The following is a 22,136-nucleotide window of genomic DNA, read 5'->3' on the forward strand; positions in this document are numbered from 1 at the left end:
TTATCAGAGGTATGTAAGGTACTTATAGTTCGCACATCCGTAAACAAACACAATAAAAAGCGTCGTAATACTGCGCCGATCGACTAAACTATGAGTTTGTGTATATCCGCGTCCCAACAATCGCATTGAAAAATCTTAGCGTGACCAGGAACCCTACGGGTCAGCCCGGTTCGGTTCGGATTGGGCTGACCCAGGGGGTTCCGAGAGGGGCTAGGTTGAACCCATCACCAACCAAGCCATCTGGGCTGCCCTACAGCAAATGAAGACTGAAAGGATTTCCCATTTCGACACAAAAATGGACAACATCCATACCAGCCTAACAGCTATTGATGGAAAGCTATCCACGATGGGTGACCAGGTCGAACAGCTTGAGCAAAGAGTCAGCGCTAACCAGGATAACATAATAGAACTTGTAGATCGGGTGAAAAAGCTGGAGAAAGAGAACAAATACCTGAGGGAGAAGGCCGATGACGCTGAGAATAGAAGCCGGTCCTCGAACCTTCGTTTCCTTCATGTACCAGAACGGGAAGAGGCCGACGACATCATGGGCTTCATGAACCAACTGATCCCCCATCTGTTCGGCAAGGAGAACTTCCCCGCCCCGCCGGTCATCGAGAAAATACACCGCAACCCGACGGCTCGTCGCCAGGATTCCCAAGCGGGCCCGAGGCCAATCCTGGTGAAATTTCTTAATTTCCAGGATAAGCAGAGGATCCTTCGACTTGCCCGGGAGAAGGGTGAGCTGCTGTTCAAGGGGCGTCGTATCCATATCTACGCAGACTACAGTGTAGCCCAAATTTTTAGATTCTCGTAGAGGTTTTTTTCGATTCTGACGAATCTCTCTACAAGAGTCTAAACGTAAACTCCGCCCCTAACGTCGAAGAAGCAACCTGGATGCCTTTAAATCACTCTTACCTTGTACAAATGCAAAATCTAAGCTGCTTTTAATGTTGCCCCACTTGTTTGTGACTTCTACGGAACCATATTAAACTCTGTCAATGCTTATTATTCAATAAAAAAGGTATTTTAATCAACTCTGTCTCGGAATCTGGCAGCCATCTTGCTTTTCTCTCCATTGTAAATACGGTAAACGGCGCAACAGAATTGTAAATGCGGTAAACGGCGCCACAGAATATTGCCCGCGCCCCTAGCGGCCAGGGTTCTCTTGCGCATTTACAATGGAGAGAAAAGCAAGATGGCTAAAATACCTTTTTTATTGAAAAATAAGCATTGACAGAGTTTAATATGGTTCCGTAGAAGTCACAAACAAGTGGGGCAACATTAAAAGCAGCTTAGATTTTGCATTTGTACAAGGTAAGAGTGATTTAAAGGCATCCAGGTTGCTTCTTCGACGTTAGGGGCGGAGTTTACGTTTAGACTCTCGTAGAGAGATTCGTCAGAATCGAAAAAAACCTCTACGAGAATCAAAAAATTTGGGCTAACTACAGTGCTGCCCTGATGCAGAAGCGCCGAATGTATGACCCCATCAAGAAAAAATGTCAAGAACGCACCCTCCAATACTCCCTACTCTACCCGTGTAGATTTAAAATAACGTTCAAAGGCAAACCCGTTTTCTTCTCCTGTCCAGAAGACGTCCCGGTATGATCTCCATACACCGCTGGTGATAAACTTCATCTTTTCTCTCCATCTCGTCATGTAAGGCCTATTTATACTTTCTCCACATGAACTTGCCTAGTTGCATACAGATCGCTTATCAGCACTGTGGTCCCGAGACGTAAAAATGACTCTTTTTTGTTGTATTAGTTTGTTATAAAACGGCATGTTGCTGTGGCGCCGGAGGCCGCCATCTTTGTTTGTGCCGTAAATCGTCTTGCAGTGAAGTAAGTTCCTGTGCTGTGAACTGTCGTGAAATAATACTGCGAATTGATCTATAGGCAAGTTGCAAAAAGCCTGCCAAAGGGGATAAACACTCGGGACCTTAGACCCCACATTTATTTAAATGACTTTGGTTTCTACCCTCTCATTATTTATCGATGATTGCTATTATTATTATTATTAATATTACTATTCATTTTATTTTTTGTTAAGAAAACCTCCAGTAAATATTGAAACTATTTGCTCCAGAGCTATCCCCTGTTATTAATTTTGCAGACTGAGTTCTGCTAGATGCTGAGCTCCATATTGTTCTGCTCCACCCAGTCTTTATTTTTATTTATTTTTTGTGTGTGCGCTTGTGATGTCGGTGTGCGTGTGCGTGTGCGTGTGTGTGTGTGTGTGTGTGTGCGTTTGTGCGTGCGTGTGTGTGTCTCGTGCTCTCCTGTGCGCTGCTCTTCCCACCATCAGCCCAGCTCAATGTATTCCATTCTTACGCATACTCATGGTCATAAATGTCATCTTTATTTTTTTCTATAATCAGACTATGAAAGGTTTACATATTATTCATGTTAACATCAGGAGCCTGTTCCTAAAAATCAACCTTTTAAGGGCTTGGGTCGAGTATAATAAACTAATGTAATCACTCTCTCTGAGACATGGCTGACTGACTCTATCCCAGACAATGCTGTCCAACTTAATGACTATGTGTTGTATAGAGCTGATAGAGGCACAAGAGGAGGTGGTGTAGCTACATATGTTTCTTCTCACTTTGCCTCTGAGCTGGTTAACCCAAATGTGAATCCTGTACATTTTGAATGTCTGTTGATTATGTATGTATGATTGTACTTGTTGTATTGTCTTGTATTTACTGTATGTTGCTGGACCCCCTCGAAAACGAGATGATGCATCTCAAGGGGATATCCTTTCTCAATAAAGGTTCATATGTGAATTCAGTAAAAAGGAAGAAATGAAAGATTAAACCAAAAAATAGGGTTAAGAAAACAATGCAATAACCTAACCTTGAGAGAGTAAAACTGCAGGGAAATGGTCTAAAAAGGTTTTTTTTTGCTGTTATTTAATAAAAAAGAGAATTGCAGCTGACCTCTAGTTTTCTGGGAGTTCCAGAAGTGTGATGCAGATACAAACAGAATGCTGCTTCTCCACATTTACTTGTGATTCTGGGGAAAGAAAGCAGACCTTTCCCAGATTACCTGAACGGTTTGGATAGTTCATTAGGTAGCACAAGATCAGAGATGTATTATGTCCCTAAACCATTCAATGCTTTAAAAAAACAGTATAGTTATATTATTATATTAGTACTTTTAAATCAATGATTTGACAGACAGGGAGAAGTCTAACATTGGGTGGTGGCGAAAAGAAAAGGGAATATTAAGTTACCACCTGACATACGATATGAAATAGATCACTCTGGGTCTTGGGACCACCAGGGGTCCCTTGTAACTTTGAGGGTGCACACATGGAACCACAATGGACCCGTAAGGGTACACTCTCAAAGTAAAACTTTATAGTGTAGATTAGAGTCTGCAATAAAAAATAAAATATCAAATGGTGGTCTATTGCCTGATGCCTATATATCAAACCGAGGGTCCTTGAATTTAAAAAAAAGCTTGAGAATCACTCAAAATAGATCTGCTTCTGAATGTCCCACTTTGTTCTTTTTTTTTGCTATAGAACCCTCGCTTCCCGTCAGACTCTCATCTGAGGGTGGTTCCTCTGCCGGGCCACCACTACCCTCACTACTTCCATCCGGGCCAGCCGCCAGTCCTGCCTCCTTACGTCCCCTTATCGCCTGCATCGGTGCTGCAGGCGTCACACGGTTCTCCGGTCCCTCGCCCCGCGGAGCAGCTCCCATACGACCCCTCCCCTCCGACCCCCCAGGAGAGAGCCAAGCATCCGCTGGAGCAGCTGCGCTACCTGGCGGAGCAGTACAAGTCCTCGTCCGGCTTGGCCGAGCCGCTGAACCTCAGCGTGAAGGGATCCAACCCCGACGCCAACCTCAACCCCGCGTCGTCCTTCATGTCCCCGCCGTCCAGCAAGACGCCCAAGTTTCTGAACAAACCCTCTCCTCTGTACCCTCCCAAAGGGGTGACCAAATGTGAGGCGCAGCAGGACAAAGAGGACGACCTGGGGAAGTGCTCCTCCTCCTCGTTCGCGGCACATTCGCCGTTCTCCACGAACGGCGATGACGCGGGCGACGTCATCAACCTCACGTCGCTCTCCTCGGCGCCCTCCGGCGTCTCCGCGTGTCCGTCGGCCCCAAACGCTCCCACGCCGCCGATGAGCTGCAAGGGGCAGGACGCCGCGACGGCCCACCCGCCGTGCTCGCCAAAGACACAATTTAAAGGCTGGCCGGGTAAAGAGACCGAGCAGAGTCCCAAAGCGAGCTCAAGGACACACGCCAGTGACAGCCACGTACTGCCCTGCAGCCCCCCGAGAGACAATGACAATGGCAAGATGGAAATCCAAATACCTCTGTCTCTCCTGCAAGACTTCTTTAGGCACTGCAGGCCCTCGGCCTCTGCCGCCAACATGCACGGGGCTTCTCAGCTCCCTACGTCTGCTCCTGCTCAAGAGGCAGACGGCAGAGGCAGGCCGTGGTACAGCTCGGATCCGTTTCCCGCCAGCATGAACGTTCACACTCACCCTAGCGACAAGGACAGCTGCGGCTCGGCGATTGAAGATCTGAGCCGGAAGCAGAGGAGCGTGCTGAACCCCGCGGCCACCAGTCATCCTTACGCCAGAGTCCCCAGCCATTTCTCCAGCTACAGACAGTCGCCGCTGCAGTCGGGCGCATTCCCCAAAGACGCACCGAGTAGCCACGGGGTTAATTATCCCTGGGATCGGCAGGATGTCAGCAGCAAGCCTTACAACTTCAAAGCCGCCATGAACGGCTGGCATCCGCACGACAGGGAGCGCCATCAGGCTCACCCCGTTCAAATGAAGGTCCACTCCGGCCCCCTCATGGCCGAGCATGACTTCGGGGGCCCCAGGTCCCCCCCGGCCTACAGTGAGAGCACGCAACAAGAAAGATCAGAGAACGGCCCGGCTTCAGCCGTGCTGCACCTCACCAACGAAGAGCTAATGAAGCTGAAGAGAATCATCTCGACCTCACCATGACTTTAACACCTGAGGCGTTAATATACATATATACTGTAATATATACTGTAACACTGGCAGTGGTTGCAAGAACTTTTCAGGGCGGGACCCAAAAGAGAGACCAGACGTTTGCCTGCAGGACCCAAACTAGTGACGCGTTGTTTCACGCTTATAGATCAGCTATTTTCACTAGGCCTACTTCTTAATTATTTTTATTTATGGAATTTCTAATATTAGTTTGTTTGTTTTAAAATGTTTACAATTATTTTACATCGTTTTATTTTTAAAAGTATGTTTAGAAATATAAATAGGAAATGCTTTACTCGAGTTATGACCCATAAAGATTGGTCCGTGACCCACAAATGGTTCCCGACCCACTCCTTGGGAAACAGTGCTGTAAATGACATTGTAAATGACATTGTACATGACATTGTACATGACATTGTACATGACATTGTACATGACAGCTGACATTCCAAAAGAACATGATTGTACTATACATGTTATTGTTCTCATGTGCGTTTCTTTTCTCACCGTGGATATTATGGGGATTCGCAGATTCATCCATATATTTGGACAGCCGCTTAACTGACAGATTTCACATGGCACCGACCGGTGCCGGGCGCCGCACTACCGTGGCTGTTCGGCGACACGGGCCATGTTTGAAGTGGACCGGTCAGACGGTTCTCGAGATGCGCCGAGAGGACAGATATAGGAAATACGCAGTAGATTACATTTTTTGTTCATAAATTTGCAGCCGTTTGTGTTGTGAATATTACAATCGTCCCTATATGAATCTCAGGATTTTTTTTTTACTCTGGATTTTCATGTAAATTGTATTATGTACTATGTATGATTATTATAATTGTTTTGTATAGTCAACAAGAACAAAATAAATACAGTGTGCCCAGCGTTGATATCGATTATAGACAGTGTCCGTTGAAGCGTAAACAAATCTGGACGTAAGCCACCACTTAAGCTTGGCTCAGGGAAGAGCCAAGCTTAAGCCATTCATACTGTCCACCATGGGAGGTGCGACAAAGAAAGCAGGAAGACCATCCTTCTGTATGAAATAATACATGAAGCATTCTTATAAATAAATTGCAACTACATTTTATGTTGAATTGTGGTTTAAAATGTTACTCATTGAAATAAGTTATGTGAAAGAAAACAATTCAAACAACTGCTCTTTTCGTGTCTGGCTGCCGTCTCAACTATCAGGGGTCTTCAAGAGAGAGTGATTGACAGAACAGAGAGAGAGAGAGACACGGAACAGGGATTTTATTGTTTAAAGTGGAGTCGTGTATTTTCTTTTGTGAAAGACTTCCCTGTAACCTGATAAGAGGCTTATAAAGATAGCTCAGTATATTTAGCTCATTGTCTAATCAATGTCTGTTGACAGATTTGAGACTATAGGAATTATATTCTACAGGTTTTTAAGCAACAATGGGTTACTTGAGAGATTTGAGGCTAATTTAGTATAGCTTGGAATTATTCCACCGGCCATTCTTTCCAGGCTGAGTGTGTTGAGAGATTTGAGGCTATAGCTTGGAATCATCCCACAGGCTTGGGTTGAATGCAACTAGTGTTTCTGCAGATTTGATGGATATGAGCAGGGGTTCTCAAGCTCATTATTTTGGGGAGGGGGGGTCCCCGGTGACCTAAAAGACCTTTAATACCTTAAAATAAAAGTCACACTTGTGTGAAGTGAGAGCGCAGCAAGTACAGTATTTATATCAGCCAGGTGACGTCTTACGTTACATTTACTGCCCTAAACAAACATTAAAGTCTATCGACTTGGCTGGCAAAACAAAATTATAACTGCCCAAAACAAACATTAAAGTCAATAGACTTGGCTAGCCAATGATGTAATTTCGTTAAGCCATGCAAACATTAAAAGTCCATATAGACTTGGCTGCCACATGATGGGCGCGTTCGGAAATATGGCACCGCGGAGCGAACTCGCCTATTAGTTTGCAGTGCACAGTGCGCGCAGTGCCCCCTATGTCATGTCTGAAAACCAGACGTTGGAGGGGATAGCGCCCCTCAAAAGAAATCAACCTTATTCTAAAGCACAACAAACTATACTATAATAAGTGGCCAAACATTGGCCATAAGAAAGAGGCGGAGGAAGTGGTGGTAGTGAAATGGGTATGTATGTGCGTCTACGTGGAGAGACGAGGAACTCTTAGCAGAGAGTCAGATGGTATCATCAGGTGACGTTTGATATGAATGCCAGATTACCAGATATCACCATTGTGTACGTGGCACCCATGTTTTTGAAATATGAGGATATGATGACTATCTTTGCCTTTCCAGTATATTTAGAAGATATAAATGTCAAATGTGGGCCGATGCTCAAATGTCTCTCCTATACAATCAAAGTTATTGACAGGTCAAGTACATTGTACTGTTGATTAGGTCACAGAATTTCAAATCATTCACTTACTGACAAACATGCATTTTTTTAAGAAACAATATGTGCTTGCATTCAAGTGATTATTTCACATGTCTGGTACACACAGCAAATCTGCAATCTACAAAATGCCCCAAATAGAGAGATTTACAATTTAGCCATTCCACAGCAATTTACAGTAAGCAAGGTATAAACAGAGAGGTAATTACATCAAATGCATAGAAATAGTAATCTAAAATCATATAGGTAAACCAAGAACGGATAACCTAAATCACTAAACAGTATAACTTCCAAAAATAAATCATCGGTATGTTGAAACTGTACAAAACTAGATGCCAGGTCAACATTACAAATGAACCTGGCATCTGTCTGCATACCTAAATATCTAAATTACATTGTAACCTCTGCATAAGCCCAAGGCTATAGGTCAAGTGCTACGGGCTATATGTGCTATGGGCTAAGGTGGAGTCTGAAGAGGTGAGTTTTCAGATTACGGAGGAAGATTTGGATGCCAGACGGAGCAGGGACTCGATTGTATAAAATGCTGTTGCGTATTTTCTTTTCATAAAGAATTAACCTGATAAGAGGCTTTCAAAGATAGCTCACTATATTTGTCTCATAAATGTCTGTTGACAGATTTGAGACAATAGGAATTATATTCTGCAGGTTTTTAAGCGACAATGGGTTGAAAGATTCAAGGCTATATAGCTTGGAATTATTCCACCAGCTTTTCTTTCAAGTGGCTGAGTGTGTTGAGAGATTTAAGGCCATCTTTGACTTTCTCCCCAGGCTTGGCTATGGGTTGACTCCAAGTGCTTCTGCAGATTTGATGTCTTCATAGAGCAGGGGTTCTAAACTTCAGGATTTTGGGGGGGGGTCCCCGCCTCCCCGGTGATATGGCGGTGAAAGAACGTATAGCTAAAATTAGCTTTGCCGATTTTGCTTTCGGGTTCATGGATGGGTCGTGAGTCGTGACATTTTGGGGTCTTCTTAAAAAAATAAAACTTCCGACTGCAAAGCCGTGGCTGCATAACGCAGCAAGAATCAAATATGACAGTAAAAGAGTTTTAAAAGTACATAGACTGCCTGGAGAGGAGGAACTCTTTAGCAGAGAGTCGGATGGTAACTATCATCAGGTGATGTTTGGTTTGATAGGAATGCCAGATTACCAGATATCACCATGCCCTGGTGCTTTTGAAAGGAATGAGGATGATGATTACTGAACCATCAGGTTTACCCTTTCAGTACATGGTAGAAGGCATACAGTAAATGCTTGTCAAATGTGGGCTGATCATGCACGAAACCTCTCGTATAATCAAAGTCATATTGACAGGTCAAGCACATTGTACAAACGTGTATTTTGTAAGACACATATTTGTTTGTTTGTTGGTAAACAAAATACAGATTTACGATCTAGGCATTTAATCCGGAGCAATTTACAGTAAGGAAATTAGTAATTACAAGAGGTAATTACATCAAATGCATAGTGTGATCGACTAGTCACCACCCAGGGCAAGGAAGGACACAACACAGGGCAGCTTTCTTAAGTAGACTGTTTTCATCTACATTTTTTCGACCTTGGTCGAGATCATGGCTTCCACAATGCTACGCCAGACTTCCCAGTCCTTCATTGCCACCCCCAGTTCCTGATAAGATATAACCTCATTGTCAGCTCTGTAGCAGTGGCCGGAAAACTGCGCTCTTTTGGATCGGACCAGTGAAGAAACACGGGGAAAGTTGCCGTATAGACGGTTTTATTCCTCCATGTGCAAGAATGGAATAACACAACATAACACATTTTACACAGGAGAGGCGATAGCTCTCCAGTCGCCACTGTCCAGACAGAGGCTCTCTTGAGTGATTGTGGAGATGACTGATTTATCCTGTTGTGCCCTTGATCAAGTCCATGCACAACAGGTGCGCAGCCACACCCAGCTTAAAATCAGTTATCCTCCATCTCACACATAGAAATTGTAATCTATGATCGATCACAGAACCTGCCATCAGTCTAAACAGCAATATCCATACGTGCATACTCTCAATAGTAATCTATGATCACAGAACCTGTCATCAGTCTAAACGTAATATCCATACGTACATCATAGAAATAGTAATCTATGATCACAGAACCTGTCAGTCTAAACGCAATATCCATACGTACATGTCATCATACTCTCATTCCATTCTCACAGAACCTGTCATCAGTCTAAACAGTAATATCCATACGTACATTCCATCTCACACAGAAATAGTAATCTATGATCATAGAACCTGTCATCAGTCTAAACAGTAATCACTCAACGGGTTACACACAACAGATAGATCACTATGCCATCCTGGCAGTGTCCTCAAGGGTTACACACAACAGATAGATCACTATGCCATCCTGGCACAGTGTTCTCAACGGGTTACACACAACAGATAGATCACTATGCCATCCTGGCAGTGTCCTCAACTGGTTACACACAACAGATACCAGATCACTATGCCATCCTGGCAGTGTCCTCAACTGGTTACACACAACAAAAGCTGGACATAGGAGGGGCTATCGCCCCTCAAACATAAATAATCTGTAAATTAAAACTAGGTCAAGTGCGATGGCAATCGCTATACGGGTCTAACTGTAATCTGAAGAGGTCAATCTTCAGATTACAGAGGAAGATTGGGATGCCAGTGAGATGGAAGACGTTCAAAATCAGGACACATCAACTGCATAATTGCACATACAGATTTCATCGACAAAGTCTAATAATGGCCAATATATCGACAAAAAAAACAATATATCGGTCAGGCTCTAGTCTTCTATTACCAACTGTTAGCCCCTCCTATATTCAGCTATAGTGTAGATTCTTGTCCTAACACAAACATGAAATGCCATTGACAATGAATGGAGAATGTATGTCATATGTGGACGGGCAAATCGGCAGTTGTCCCCACCCCTCACTTCACACAGGTGTGATTTAATTTATTTGAGGGGCGCTATATAGCCCCTCCTATATACACACGTCTCAGTATTTGCCATTGACAATGAAGGGAGAAATTGGGTCACTTCACACCAGTGTTGTGTTTGGCAGCAATTTTTTATTTTAGTTTTAGTCACAGTCTCTTGAATAGTTTTCATTTAGTTTAAGTCACATTTTAGTCACCTGGAATGTTTCAGTGTTAGTCTAGTTTTAGTCGACTAAATCTACAGTTGATTTAGTCGAATAAAATGTAATGTTGGCGGGCCTTGATGCCGTCGTAATGACAGTTTTTTTCCACTTGCTGAAAATAGCCGATCTACAAGCCCACAACGCGTCACAGGGCGACACGTTGCGGCCTTGTAGATCGGCTATTTTCAGAATGCAACCAAGTGTAAAATGACTTATACTGGATCTCTTGTCCACTAGTCCCGTCCTAACATGTTAGTCTAGTTTTTATTCGTTGACGAAATTGTCAACATAATAAGTCTCAGTTTTAGTCATCATAGCTTAGTTTTCATTTAGTTTCCATGTAGTTTGTCAGTTAAAAAGAGGTAGTCGAACATTTTTCGTCATAGTTTTAGTCGACGAAATCAACACTGCTTCACACGGGTGTGATCTTTGGATTACATGTTTGTGTCACCAAATGTCAGACAATAAATACTGTGTGATCTCTGTCTACCGTCTGTCAACTCTAGGCTTTCAGGCGTGAAACATTATACGGTGGCTGGCTAGACGCTTTGAACAACAAAAACAATCTTGTACACATAATACCACAGCATCAATTAGTATCTGATGGAGAGAACGATGTGAGTTATTTTAGGACAAACAATGATGCTGAAGGAAAGCGATGACTGAAAGGCGAAAGCAGAGAATGACGGTAATGTCAGGTATGTACGGGGAAGTGTGCCTTTGCACACCAAGCACCAATGAGTGCTTTGTATGCATTATAGGAGTGGTGGGAAGTAAACACGAACATTTACTCAAGTACTGGTATAAACGATGCATGTATATAGCGCCTTTATCCAAGGCGCTTTACATAAGATTGTGCATCACATTCCATGCAAGGCATCAACCTGCTCATCGAGAACAATTAGGGCTTCAAGAGTCTCTCTCTCTCTCTTGCTCTCACTGGGGGCGCCGGTCGCCTCTCAAGATGCAAGAAAGCTGAGGGCAGCAGCCGAAATATGGCTGCAGCCGTGTAGTTCTAATTGTTGTCTCCATCTCCCTGTTACTGCAATGAGTGCCACCAAAACTAATTCCAATCAACTCTGTTGACGTGGCAATAAAGTGTTGAATCTTGAATCTTCAGTCTTGCTCAAGGACAGATTATAGATACACCACCAAGATACCCATGTACGAAGTCCACACCCACAACACCAGAGGGAGTGCAACGAACCATGTGTAACCCCGCTAAATAAATAGATCGGACAGGATACAGGAGTATGGTACAAGCATAATAGTTTTGTTTATAAATATGGTACAAAAGGCTTTTATTTGTATATCAAAAAGTATTAAAAAGTAGTGCTTGAGTGGACTTATAAAATGTGGAAGAATGGTTGTTTCACAAAATTCATCATTAATAAAATAAGGAAAAGGGACAACAGTCCTTTACAGGGCCGTTTCAACTTGAACCTATGGACAAACCAGAGTCAGTAATGTGCACAGAATAGCTACATCCATTATGCATTGACCAAACAGCTGAACTCTACTGATTACAATATATCCCATATAATGCCCAACAGTCACCATTTCATGCAGCATAATATATGATAACAATAATAATACAGAACAGAAATCATAATACTAGGCAACACAACCAAAAGTATCGCCTTACCAGGTCTCGTAACTCTAAACCAGGGTGTCCAAATTGTGGCCCACGGGCCAAATGCGGCCCTGGGATAAATGTCATGCGGCCCGCAGCTTCATACCTCAATTGTATTATGAACGGCCCCGCCCAACAGTACAGTATTTTTTATTTTTTATCCTGTGATATTGTAACCCATTTTTCACCCGTGTGTCAATTATTTAATGTGATCCTGGGCTCTACACACCCTCCACCAACCTAGTCCCTATATATGGGGGACATGGGGAGAGCAACGGACTTGAACTCATGCTTCCTTCATGCCTGAGTGTCCAAGTTGCTCCTTTACACCTGACAGGGGGGAGTTTCACTGGTTGGACGTAGTGCGTGGAAGGAACCAGTTCCTTTCCCCTCCATCAGGCGCCCTGGCTGGCTAGGGAGAGACGTTTTTTAACCTGGGCATTTCCCAGAATATAATTTTCAAGTGTTCCTTGTTCCTTCTTCCTTGTATTATTATTTTTACGTTGCTCCTCTGGTTACATTTGGTAATGTGACATATGGCTGAAAAAAGGCTGAGGAGACACCTTTTGTTCATAGCACACACCCGATAAAAGACCATTGATTTGAAATATTGATGATGATATGATGAGTTCAATAGAATCATTTAAATGCGATGCACATGTATATGTGACTTTGTTATAGACTAGTCCGATGCTACATTATGTGACTTTGTTATAGACTAGTCCGACGCTACATTATGTGACTTTGTTATAGACTAGTCCGACGCTACATTATGTGACTTTGTTATAGACTAGTCCGACGCTATATTATGTGACTTTGTTATAGACTAGTCCGACGCTACATTATGTGACTTTGTTATAGACTAGTTCGACGCTACATTATGTGACTTTGTTATAGACTAGTCCGACGCTACATTATGTGACTTTGTTATGTTATAGACTAGTCCGACGCTACATTATGTGACTTTGTTATAGACTAGTCCGACGCTACATTATGTCAGGAGATATAGTTGGTTGGCCCTTGGGTGTTTTAATATTTTCTAATATGGCCCCCTTTGAAAATAGTTTGGACACCCCTGCTCTAAACACATGCACTGTCTATGTCTCAGAGCTGCTTTTGCTATCTGCACAGACCCAATTCTTCTACGTGGTGTAATCCACACATCTCTAGTACCCACATTAGTAACTGGAGCGTAAAGGAGACCTCTCTCCGCCTTAACTAAAGCTGGTGAAAGCAGCAGACCTTCAGGGAGGGTACCTTCATCTGGGCCAAGTGGCTCCAATAAAAACTCAACAGTACTAGAAGATGGGAGCTGTGGGCAGGTGACGGGGATCATAGTTAATGTGCCTGCAGCTACATACACTGGTGTCTTGCCCTGAACCCTCACTTTGTAAGCCTCTGTAGAATTTAAAACTGCTTCCATTTTCTCACAATAGCGTAGGGCCAGTTTCCATGCTGGGTGGGCTGACTCAACCTGAGGAGTCTGAAACAGTGCTGAACCATGTTGGCGAAACAAAGTATTTAAAGTGTTGTGTTGTGCTTTCTCTCAGTGTGTGAACGTGGTCGTCAGTGAAATGGCAGAACAACAACAGGGATGTGAGCAGGACCAGGACCTGCAGTTCTGCATCTGTCTGGACATTCTGAAGGAACCAATGAGTCTAAACTGTGGACACAGTTACTGCAGCGGCTGTATCGAGGGTTACTGGGACCAGTATGATGACACTGGAGTCTACTGCTGTCCCCAGTGCCGAGAGAGCTTCAGTCCTAGACCCGTTTTGAAAAAGAATACTGAGAAGGCCCCCCCTGCGCCCAGCACCAGGCCAAAGCTTTTCCCTGCAGGAAACACTGGGATGGCTGGTGATGAAGCTGAGCAGTGCAGGAGCTCAGCAGTCTCCTGCTGCCTCCGCTGTTCCGCTGTACGCTGCTCCAACAGACGTGGCCTGTGATTTCTGCACCGGAGCCAGACGTTGCAAAGCTCTCATGTCTTGTTGACGTGTCTGGCCTCTTACTGTGAGACTCACCTCCAGCCTCATTACAATGTTCCTGTGTTGAAGAAGCACAAGCTGGTCCCAGCCACCGACAAACTGCAGGAGAAGATGTGCTCCAGTCATGACAAGCTGATGGAGGTGTTCTGTCGCACAGACCAACAGTCCATCTGCTATGTGTGCACCATGGAGGAACACAAGGGCCATGACACGGTGTCAGCTGCTGCAGAGAGGGCAGAGAAACAGAAACAGCTGGCGACGAGTCAGGATGAAGTCCAGCAGAAGATCCAGGAGAAGAAGAACGAGCTGAAAGACCAGAGACGGGTCTTGGAGGCCCTGAACAGCTCTGCAGATGCAGCAGTGCTGGCCAGTGACAGGATCTTCAGTGAGATGATGGTCTCCATTGAGAGAAGACGTGGCGAGCTCAAACAACTGATCAGAGGTCAGCAGCAGAATGCCGAGGCTCTCCTGAGACAGCTGGAACAGACCCTGGAGCAGCTGGAGAGGAGACATGCTGAGCTGGAGGAGCTGTCCAATACTGAGGACAACATCACATTCATTCAGAGTTTCCAGTCTCTCTCCAGTTCCACTGGATCTCCAGTCTCACCCAGTGTGATCGTCTATCCTCTGAGGTCCTTCACAGATATGGCTGAGGTCGTGTCTGGTCCAACTGGACAACATCCTGAAGACAACTTGGCCACAGATAGTGCGTGCAGTTGATGTTTTACATCCAGAGCCTCAGACCAGAAAGGACTTCTTACAATATTCCTGTCCTCTGTCTCTGGACGTGAACACAATACACATACATCTCTCCCTGTCAGAGGAGAAGAGGAAGGTGACTAGAATACTAGAACAACAACGTTACCCTGATAATGCAGAGAGATTTGTAGGGCTCTATCCTCAGGTGTTGTGTACAGAGGGTCTGTCTGAACGTCGTTACTGGGAGGTAGAGAGGAGTGGTTATGGGGCTAATATAGCAGTCTGTTATAAAGACACCGACAGACAAACCCCCTTTGGATGCAATGATACATCCTGGGGTTTATGGTGCTGTGGTGACGACTACTGGTTCATCCACAACAGTGTTGACACTAGAGTGTCAGGGCCTGTATCCTCCAGAGTGGGGGTGTATCTGGATCACAAGGCAGGCACCCTGTCCTTCTACAGTGTTTCTGACACAATGACCCTCCTCCACACAGTTAAAACCACGTTCACACAACCTCTCTATCCAGGGATAAGGCTTTGGAGCGATGGAGATACAGCAGAGCTGTGTAAGACATGGTAGACATGTTAAGAATACTGATAGCGATATTCAGTTGAACACTTTGTATTCTTAATTCTGATTGTAGTTGTTCACTTCTTGATGAATGCATGTGTTAGAATGATGTGTCACCATCATGATCAGTCAACCAATTGATTGATTTAAATGCTCGTTGCATTCCTTTGCAGATCAATGGTTATTCAGTATGTCTGTTGTCTTGTTCATGTTACTGCAGAGCCCTCTGTCAGTGGTTATTCAGTATGTCTGTTGTCTTGTTCATGTTACTGCAGAGCCCTCTGTCAGTGGTTATTCAGTATGTCTGTTGTCTTGTTCATGTTACTGCAGAGCCCTCTGTCAGTGGTTATTCAGTATGTCTGTTGTCTTGTTCATGTTACTGCAGAGCCCTCTGTCAGTGGTTATTCAGTATGTCTGTTGTCTTGTTCATGTTACTGCAGAGCCCTCTGTCAGTGGTTATTCAGTATGTCTGTTGTCTTGTTCATGTTACTGCAGAGCCCTCTGTCAGTGGTTATTCAGTATGTCTGTTGTCTTGTTCATGTTACTGCAGAGCCCTCTGTCAGTGGTTATTCAGTATGTCTGTTGTCTTGTTCATGTTACTGCAGAGCCCTCTGTCAGTGGTTATTCAGTATGTCTGTTGTCTTGTTCATGTTACTGCAGAGCCCTCTGTCAGGCTGTGGAGCCTTTTGTTTGCCTCATTGTGAGCTTGTAGATCGGCTATATTCAATATAGGCTATACTTTCAATCCAATAAAACATTGAATACAAAAAAAAAACATGACCAGAACAATTAACCACTTCTACAGGACCCTCCCATTTTCATGCTCTTATACTCTGTAAGTGGTGCCACCCATGGTTCTCCTGACCAGGGTGGATGATCAGGATTCGAGGGCCTTCTGCTTTGAATCCTAGGTCATCAAGGGCCCCTTTCTCTTTCTGGTAGCTCTGGTGCTGCTTCTCCAAGTGGCCCGCCAGAGTTTTCTTCAGCAGAAATGAGATGGCATCGTCTGTCTTGCTGTCCTGATCTTGTAGAGCTTTCTGGAGTTTCTCCACCTGGACTTGTAGCTCTGACACCCGCTGTTGGTCTTGTCCCCACCTCAGCTCGTCATTGGTCGCCTGCAGTGCCTCTCTCTCCAACATCCAGTGTTCTTTCTCGTCAACTAAAATGCTGTGCTGGTCATGAAGGTTCTTATACTTAAACTGCCACTTTTCAGATTTCCTGGCCTCTGCAGCATACTTGGTTTGGAGGTCGTGCACCCGTCTCTTGCAGACATCCAGCTGGTTATGCACAGTGTTTACCTTGCCAAGCTCCTCCTCCATACACTGCCTATAGACAGTGTTGCGCTCCTCAAGGAGGTGCACCTGCTGGCGTATCTCTCCCAGGTCATCCGGCTTCTGGTTGTAAGTCTTCCCCAGTCGGCTCACCCAGTCTGCTGAGCGCCTGGGGATGTCCATCTCCACTTGGAGGGTCTGGGCCATACAGGTGGGCTTCTTGTTGCGGTGGCTAAGCTCTGATCCCCCACTCTCCAGAAGGCCTCCTCTTATCTGTTGCTCACGTCTGTTTTTCTCCAATGCAGGTGCTGCCATCTGCAGGGACGGCTTCTCCGCCTGGGTCAGAGACAACTGGTGCTTATAATCTTCATCGTTGATGTCACAGAGATAAGCTATATGTCCTGACTGGTTACACTGAAAACTAAAAGGATGGTCCTCTGAACAGTACTCCTTAATTTGCCCAGGTCTCTGCACCCCACTTGTGTACACACTCTGTTTCGGTAAGGTTGGAAAAGTCATATCAAATTGTGCCTGCTGCTTTCCTACAATGTCCTTTACATTTGAGCCCAATGCCCCCACCTCCAACATGTGGCTCTGCACGCTGGGGGGTTCTAGTTTTTTTGCTGTTCTGTCTCTTCTCCATGCTGCCCGTCGTCAGAAGTGACTGTAGCCTGACTATTCTGGTTATTTTTTTCTACAAAAGCGAGCGATATGTCCTGCGTTATTGCAGCGAACACAGATGGGCTGTCCCTCTGGAGACCATTGATACCTCTGCATGCCCCCGTTGTACCCACCCTGTGCCCCCATAGTTTTAACCAACATATCTAGTTGCTCCTGCTGTTTCATTACAATTTCTTTCAGTTCTGAATACTCAGATTGCTTAGCATTGACTGCCTCGCACGTTACTCTAGCCTGGGTTTCACGAGACGTTGGATGAGTGTACTTTACCCCCTGAGGCTGCCCCTCCTCAACCCAACGAATGGCCTCCTTCCTCAGGTCCAGGAGTGACATCCCAGGGGTCTGGCGCACAAGCCTTTTCAACTCTCTGCTAAGCATATGGTCCCGTACACCTTCAGCAAACTGGTCTCGTAAAACCTGAGCAGAGTTGGGCATAACATCAGAGTTAGATTTTTCTATTTTGTCCAGGATAGACAACAGTGATAATTAAAAGTCTTGTAAGGACTCACTTTCTTTTTGTCTACAATCAAAGAATTGACGCTGTAATGAAACATAGGAGTTCGAGCAGGAATACATTTCCGTCAGCACATCAGAAATTATTTTAGGATCTTTCCTTTCAACACGTGGCCTAAACTTTATCTCCGACCTTGCCTTCCCCTCCAAATGATCAAACATAAAGAGAGCTTTATCGGTTTCTGACATATGGCGACCCCTTGTGGAAGCCTCAACCTCTTCTACCCAGTCTTCTATGGACAAGGACCCAGGTCCACCAGAAAACTGTGGGCATTTTCTTTCACGGGGTATATACATCACCTCCCGCCGTTGGCTGCTCTCACCCTGAGCCCCATTACCTCGGCCAGGTGGTTCTTTGAGTCTCTCATTTGTTCAAGCTCCTCCCTGAGCGTCGCCAGTTCTTCTTCCGCCATGACTGGTTCAGATGCAGTTGGTCAGCAGACAGACTTCAGTGGGCGACGGGGCGTAGTCTTCTTCGACTGCTGTCTTTCACTGGCGTCATAGGCCAACATCTCCACCTGTAGCTGTTACAATGATACACATGCGTTAGACCATTCAACAGAACGCCGCACATTATTCCATCGTTCTGCCCTGCACAAACACACATACGGCAGTAGGCTACTCACATTCCTCACGTTAATGTCCTACACAGAATGGGGAAGCCACACCCCAAACATCCCAGGCTACACTACAGCGCACTGCAGAAGTGTGGTGTAGACCTGACAATGACAATACTCTCATTTTTAGAATAGATCATACAAAACATATTTAACCGAGCAAAATAGGCTTACAAAATGAGCATATAGACTTACCAACTGACAAGTCTGCAGCCGAGCATACCTGTCTCACAACGCATGCATGTTACGGCGTTTGTGAGGACCCACAACTGACGTCCTGTCATCTGCCTGTTCAGAACACCCTTAAATATACGTCTCACTTAGGACTCTACTACCCTCTAGGGGTTACACATGTACAACCCAGATTCGGCACAAACAAGGGACTGCATTATTTCCGCTCCTATGGCACCAACATCAACGCTGATTGGCTGTCAGGACACGATGCGTGGAGTCGAGGGGGGGAAGCAAAGGTTGGATTTTTCCAGCTGGGGGGCGAAGACATCGTGCGACCGCGTTTGCTTCATTCGTGTGTCGTCCACCCCCCCCCCCGTTCATGCCGCGCCTGTTCGTGCGACTTCTCGTCTTTACGTTGACCGTGTATGTACTGTAATCGCTCCACTCGAACTGGTTTGAACGTAGCTTTAGTTTAGGACGAGTGTAGAACAGGATCCAAACACAGTCAGGATGCAGAGCAGTTCAACTCCAAAAGGTGTTCAATAAAGTAAACTAAAGGTTGCAAAATGGGCCTAACTCAAGGTACAATCAGCACAAGGATTGGCTGGGGCAAACACGACACAGACAGGGGACTATAGGGTTAACATAATAATCAGGGTGGAGTGTGTTAGCTTAATTTAACCTTGTAAGTCCCAGTTCATATCTATCAGTATATAAATTATAGACGAATCAATAACCGAGAGGAGGGCCCCTGACATAGTAAGCCAATTGTGCAACAATTGACGGGTTGCACGGCTATTTTCCAAAGATTTTTGACAAATTCTGAAAGATATGAGTTTTTTTTTTACTTTGGTACTATTATAAGTATATTTTGAGGCCAATGCATTTGTATTAAGTCTGAATTTGAATACAGAACTTTTAGTTGCAAGTTGCAACAGAGTTATTTTTATATTGTGGTATTGCTACTTCCACTTAAAGTGGCACATTTGTCTAATGAATGAAATGTATTTCTTTCCAATCTGTATGGTAGCCTACTGTACTGTACTGTATGGTACAGTATGACAATAGACTAATATCGGGGTGATTGTATTCTGTCATTCTATTGAGACATTTATATTGAGTCAAAGGTCATGACACAGGATCTGACACGGACATTTACCTGATGGCCAAGATTCAATTCATCAATTTATGGTAAATATATGCTTGAATAAATCTGTACTTGCGCATGATGATGATACCAGATTCAATTCCAGGGTAGAGAAGAGTTACATAGTTACAGTTAAGTAATAGATCCGAGCACTTGTTCACACCACTGGATTTCACCGTACGGCGCAACGCATATCAGGTAGCAACAGCATTTCTCATCCAACGTTACTCCACAGCATTCCAACACATCAGTCGACTCACCTCTGACCTGCCTCTGTAAACAAAAACAGCAGCCTGGCCAACAATAACTCCTACGTATGGATTATACTCGTAACTTTGCGTGTTTACAGTGCTTTAGTCATGATAGTGTGTGCAACCGTGACCGCGTGACTCCATATGTCACAGGACAAAAAGAACAAGTGTTTCTTTGAGTCGCGGAGCTATCCGTCACCGTGACCCGCCGCAACAGGACATTATGTGAACTCAGACTGGCGTCAATATTATTCATGAACCCATTTGGCCTTCAACTTACACAAGTACCGTATATATACAACTCGTGCCGCAACCGGTGACAATTGTTCCCCTTGTTTGAATGGCAGACACACTTCAGACAGGATCTAATCACTGGAGCCTCGGGTGACATCTGTCATACAGCCACGCTTGTCCCTTATTCTGCATGGCTGCTCATTACGGTGGTTCTCAAGGTGGGGTCCTGCAGTGTCCTCCACACTAACACCAGAACCGCCGCGATAAACAGCGACCACCATCGCCTGGGTGGTTGGTCAAAATCTGGAATTGCAAGACTTCCACATTTAAAACGCTACTGCAGCGCACTACCGTCTGAAACCCTAGTAATGCCCCTGCTCGGAGCTCAAAATAATGTGGTGCTCAAATAGAGTGTATACGTCCGCCTGCTTTATTCGATAAATTATAACTCTATGGTCCTCCAGTTGTCCTTTTTTAAATTATTCATATTATTTACCCGTGGGGCAGCGGTGGCCGAACGGTTTGCAGAGTGGTCTTGATATCGGAAGGTCGCTAGTTCGTATCCCCGGGACCGGCACGTTAAAATTACCACCGTTGAAGTGCCCTGGCCTTGAACCCCTACCATGAAATGTTCTATGAGCAGAGCCTGGCTGTAAACAAGTTCTTGAGCTTAGTCCAGTTACCCTGGGTAAAAATGGTAACTTTGCTTGCTTTGGTTGTAGCACACAATTAACAGTACAAGCACACATGCTCAGCAGCTACACTGGAGCAGTTGAGAGGGTTCAGTGCCTTGCTCAAGGGCACATCAGCAGTGTTGCACTGCTCCTAATAGAGGGTATTTTAGGCTCATGCATAAAGTGAGTGGGAAACCGAATGGCAAAGTGAGTTTAACGTCCTTTAATAATGCAATCAGATAGGATTTTCTGTTTTTTTTTTGTTTGTTTTTTATATATTTTTTTATCCCACGATTTTGTAACCCATTTTTCACCCCTGTGCCAATCATCTACTGTGATCCTGGGCTCTACACACCCTCCGCCAACCTGGGGAGAGCAACGGACTTAACTCGTGCTCCCTTCATGCCTGAGTGTCCAAGTTGCTCCTTTACACCTGACAGGGGGGAGTTTCCCTGGTTGGACGTAGCGCGTGGAAGGAACACGTTATTCCAACCAGTTCCTTTCCCCTCCATCAGGCGCCCCGGCTGGACAGGGGGAGGCAGTTTAGAGACCAGGATTACTGCATGTTTTTGTAAGTGTATCTACCCTAGGGGACACGGGGAGAACATGCAAACTCCACACAGAAAGGCCCTTTCGCCAACCCCGCCTTCGGGTATGGGCACTGATGACGCGGAGGAGGAAACACGCTGCCAGCAGGATTTTCTGTTTGGATATGGGCCATCAAGACCAGAAAGTCGTAAATTTTGTTGACAGTCGGAATAGGCGTTCACACATAACTTACCACATACTCTCTATAATAGCGAATGGAAAATGTATTAATAGCACCCTGGTAAATTAAGCACGTACTGCGGTCGTTCGTCTTCCGCACCAATAAGCGACTGCCAGTCAGGACGTTACCATGTTTCCTGCAGGCCACAACAGGGTGATTCACGTTTTTTTCCTGGTTGGCTTTGGTTGACATACAGGGTTTTCAAGGGGAATTCTTTGGTTTTTGTTTCCTTAAATCCTTTCCTCATCTAGCCTGTGACACTCAAGCTGAAATTTTCACAAGGACGGTCACAGGTTATCACAGTGGGGGACAGCCATGTTTGTTGTCGTTTGACGTCATCAAGTTGAAACGGCCGCGCCGATTGGCCGTAGCCGCGGTATGTATATCAGATCTTCA

The 22,136-nt window shown here is 44.9% G+C and overlaps 1 protein-coding gene and 1 pseudogene across 2 annotated transcripts in view; one reads left to right on the forward strand and one right to left on the reverse strand.

The window, feature by feature from the left end:
- The window catches only part of LOC308310487 (dual specificity protein phosphatase 26-like), a 35,496-nt gene extending 34,632 nt beyond the window's left edge, over positions 1-864 (reverse strand). Inside the window, exon 1 of the mRNA XM_080756847.1 lies at positions 452-864. The gene's annotated coding sequence lies outside the window, so the exon portion shown is untranslated. The remainder of the gene's footprint in view (positions 1-451) is intronic.
- A 12,926-nt stretch (positions 865-13,790) lies between these two features.
- On the forward strand, positions 13,791-15,515 carry LOC308309754 (tripartite motif-containing protein 16-like; annotated as a pseudogene). Its single transcript has 2 exons — positions 13,791-13,950; positions 13,994-15,515. The product of its transcript is annotated as a tripartite motif-containing protein 16-like (transcript).
- Positions 15,516-22,136: the final 6,621 nt, after the last annotated feature.

Source organism: Protomyctophum bolini (genome assembly GCF_963924005.1).
Source record: "Protomyctophum bolini genome assembly, chromosome: 22".
Taxonomy (NCBI): Eukaryota; Metazoa; Chordata; class Actinopteri; order Myctophiformes; family Myctophidae; genus Protomyctophum; species Protomyctophum bolini.